The sequence below is a fragment of the Tenebrio molitor genome, chromosome 3 (genome assembly GCF_963966145.1).
Source record: "Tenebrio molitor chromosome 3, icTenMoli1.1, whole genome shotgun sequence".
NCBI classification, from domain to species: domain Eukaryota; kingdom Metazoa; phylum Arthropoda; class Insecta; order Coleoptera; family Tenebrionidae; genus Tenebrio; species Tenebrio molitor.
The window spans coordinates 9,806,871-9,811,144 of record NC_091048.1 but is presented as its reverse complement, the minus strand read 5'-3'; the positions used below and the strand labels follow the sequence as shown (position 1 = coordinate 9,811,144).

Sequence of the window (4,274 nt, the reverse complement as noted above, 5' to 3'; positions counted from 1 at the left end):
CTTGCCGAGGTAATATTTTCACCAATTCTTTTTAGCTATTGTTAATATTTTTTGTCACTTCCAATCATAGGTAAAAGAACGTGTTGCTGCAGCAGGTGATGTCAGCCTAGCTACTGTGACAGGCATAAAGCAGAAAAAACGGCAAATTGATGCAGGCGAAAAGCCATCATTCTCGACACCAAATAAAACCAGACCAGACAGAAATTCAAAAACTGCTTTAGATGATTTTGATCGGGGAGCTCTAAGGCGAACAATACTGAATTTTCACGTAACGGAGAGAAAAGGAAAAGTTGAAAAATATCCATAAAAATGTTTGCGAAGATATCGGCTATCAAGGTGCAATGGAGACGCTATGAAAAGAAATTCACAAATTAGGATTTCGGTGGCGAAAATTTAAAAATAATAGAAAAATATTGATGGAGAAGCATGATATCCGCTATGCTCGCGTGGAGTTTCTAAGAAAAATGCGCTCATTTAGAGAAGAAGGACGTCCAATTGTTTACATGGACGAGACATACATTAATTCGTCACAAACACATCAAAAAGGATGGAGTAACAATTCAAATGAAGGTCTTTTTAAACCTATTTCAAAAGGTCTCCGGCTGATTATTATAAATGCTGGAGGCGAAAATGGATTTGATCCTGGAGCTTATGCTAGGTGGAAATCAAATTCAAACACCGGTGATTATCATCATGAGATGAATTTCGAGAATTATGAAAAATGGGTAAGGACTCAATTAGTGCCCCACCTGCTACCAAAAAGTGTTGTTGTGATTGACAACGCACCTTATCATAATAAACAAAAAGAAAAGTGTCCAACTTCGGCGTCCACACAGGATGACAACAAGAAGTGGTTGCGCGAAAGGGGCATTGCTTTCAACGAAAATATGCTCAAATCGGAACTATACAATATAGTAAAAAATTATAAACCCCGATTGAAACAATTTAAAATTGACGATGTTTTCATTGAGCATGGTTTCGACGTGCTGCGACTACCCCCATATCACCCAGATCTGAACCCCATCGCCCATCGAGTTAGTGTGGGCCAGCATGAAACAACATGTGGCCAAAAACAATGTCACATTTAATTTTTCAGATGTGATAAAATTGTGTGACAATTTTTTAGAAGAATTTAGAATTTACAGTCGAAGAGTGGGAAAAACGGTGTAATAGGGCTAAAAAGTTTGAGGAAGAATTTATTTCCAGAGAGCCGATGCATAGATACAGTGGTCGACGAAATGATCATTAATTTGGGAGAAGACAGTGACAGCGAAAGCGACAACAGCGATACCGACGACTATGAAGACAGTGGGCCGTATGATTTCCCTTTCGTTAAAACTTTCATTAACGCGTCTTTATCTAAATAATTGATTTGGCTAAACAACTGTTTAGAGAATTATTTAAATAAAGGGTTATGATTTCCTCTATTTAAGACGTTCGTTAACTAAATACCTTCTTTAAGGAAACAATGTTTGGCAACGCTGCCAGCGCGTGTAATTTCAATTATATCCGCATGGGGACGCTACTGTTTAAAGTTTCAATTTCAGTTGACATGCGCTGTCGATTTACGTTCAAATTTTAAAATTTGTGTTAATTATTATTGTTTGTTAATTAACGAGTGTAATAATGTAAGTATCTATACTGTAACACCTTAATCGTGCCTAGTATCTACACATAATTTGTTTATAGGAGTAAAAGAGACAGAATAAAAAAATTTTCGGAAGAAGAAAAAATTATTATCATTGATTTCGTCAGAGATCACAAGGATGTTCTGGAGTCCAAAAGCTCTGAACCCAAATGCAATAAAAAAAAGAAACAGCTCTGGGAGCAATTATCCCATAATATGAGAAAAATTGGGGTCGAAAGAGATCCAAGTAACTTGCGAAGTGCTTACTACAGATTTAAACAACAGGCGAAATCTGCAGTGGGCGCTTATAAAAGGTATTTTAAAAAAACTGGAGGTGGTCCCGGACCCTCAACAGAACCAACAGAATTAGAGTGGGCAATAGCAAATATTTGTCCAATCGACTTCGAAGAAGATGAACCACTGTTAGATTCGGATGATAGGAGCCTGAATGTAACTTTGTTATTTTTTATCAACGTTTTTTACACGTTTTTCATATTTTTAGAATATAATTATAGATGAAGGAGACGAATCTCGAGACGAATTCACTTTGGAAGGCCTCGTAGATCCAAATACAGGATTAATTATTTCGAGGTAAGTAGAGGGCCAACAAGCACAGTCTGGACTATTTCAAAATAAATGACACTTTCAAAATGAATAATTAGTTCTACATACCGACCTACCTAAGTACGAGTAGATGTGAAAATTTGTATAGTGATTTGTTGGTCTATAAGTTTTTCAGGTATTCTAACTTACAATTAGGTATCCACTGTAAGCAATAAAATATATTTGAATATATTTAAATGTTTTTAGGTAAATGAAACCCATAATTTTTCAACTTTATTTTATTTTCAGTGAAAATCCTCGCCCGCAAAGTCCTCTAAGTATCCCCCCAAAGTCTTCTCCAAAATCTACCAAATTACCACAATCCAAGCGAAGAAAAATTGCTCCAATGACAGAGACACAATCTAAAATGGTTTCTTTACATGAAAGACAAATTAATGAAAAGATTCAAAAAAATAATGAACTAGTAAATTTAGAAATGCAATTAATACAAACAAAGTTGAAAAACGAAGAGGAACGTCATAAATTGCAGTTAGAGCAACTAAATTTGAGTATCGAGAACGAACAGAAAAAAAAATATATAAAAGATTTAAAAATTAAAAAACTTAAATTTGAAATAGAAAAATTATTGACCAAATAAATAAAGCTAAAAATTGTTGTGTGATTGTTCTAATTATTGTTGTTGATAAAAATAAACTTTACATTTGAACCAAAATTAAATGCTATTACTGATGTTTGTTTTTGTGCTCTAAATTTAGTATAAATAGGTAGGTAGGAACTTATATTATATCTACAATACATACATCCAAACTATTGCCTGGGATGCCTAAAATATCTTTCTATAAAGTGGTTTCTAAACAGTAAACCTCCCCCTTGACCGTTATGAACAGGTCTTGGCAGATCCGCTTCTTCTTCGTCACTTGATTCTTCTTCAGAATCATCCTCAAAGTCATTATCTCGGTTCAGCCTTATGTTATATAGAACTGCCATCGCCACTATACATATTTTTGAGGTTGACAGCTTAATTTCAAGACCTCTTCTCAAAGCTTTAAACATATTTTTCCACTGCCCAAAACAACATTCAACTTTTACTCTTGTGCCTTTGTGAGCTGCATTATAAGCAAGTTGAGCTGCAGTTCTTGGATTTAATAAAGGAGTCAACATGTAACGGGTACAGGCGTATCCACTATCTCCTAACAATATTCCACGTCGACGATTATTCTACAATAAATACATACCTACCTAGTTAATGGTTCTCAAAGAATTTACTAGTAAATAGTAATACATATATATAACAAAGTCAAAATGCGGAGGCGAGACGCCGGCAATTATGTTGATAAACACTGCACTATTACTTGATAGTAATATTCGTAATAGTGTATGTACTCCGGCAAAATTGCCGTGCCGCCGGGTGGCGGAGGGATAGTATATAGGTATATGTACAGCTTGACCAGAATAGCTTGGCGAGTGAGATGCGCACAAGAGGAAACGAGCGAGTCTCTGTAAGACAAGGATATGGCTATGGTTGTAGGTACGGTACACTCAACGAAGCAAGTCTGCTCAAAACAGCCCTGACATTCTGTTCACTTGAAGCTTGAAGCGCTGATTTTCGCCCGTTTGTACACGATCTCAACACTTCCAGACCCAACAGACAAGTGCGCTTCGCTAGTGGGAGGGATTTCAGTCCACTGCGTCACTAGCCAAGCTGTTCTGGTCGATCTGTATGTATTCAATGTAAAGAACATTTTAGAAGTGTTAGCTCAAAATTCATAGGTGTATATGTAGGTGCCTACCTCAAAATCGTTCTTTACAAGACTGTTTGCAAAAATTCTAGAGTCGTGAGCGCTTCCACGCCAACGGCTAACAATATCAAATATTTCCGTCCTTGGGCCACATACTACTTGAACATTTAAAGAATAAAATCCTTTTCTGCCCCAATAAAGACGAGGATTTTGTCCATCTGGATTCTTTACTTTTATGTGGGTGCAATCTATGCATCCCACTACACCAGGAAAGTTTCTGACATCAAAAAATCTTCTTTTTAAGTTGTCGATATCATTAGGCCACCTCACAAATTGTCTTAAGA

General features: G+C 36.2%; 1 long non-coding RNA gene across 1 annotated transcript; it reads left to right on the top strand.

Annotated features, from left to right (window-relative positions):
• Positions 1-1,311: 1,311 nt before the first annotated feature.
• Positions 1,312-2,585, top strand: LOC138125267 (uncharacterized). Its single transcript, XR_011157391.1, has 3 exons — positions 1,312-2,077; positions 2,130-2,218; positions 2,480-2,585. It is a non-coding gene; the product is annotated as an uncharacterized lncRNA (long non-coding RNA).
• The last annotated feature ends 1,689 nt before the right edge of the window (positions 2,586-4,274 follow it).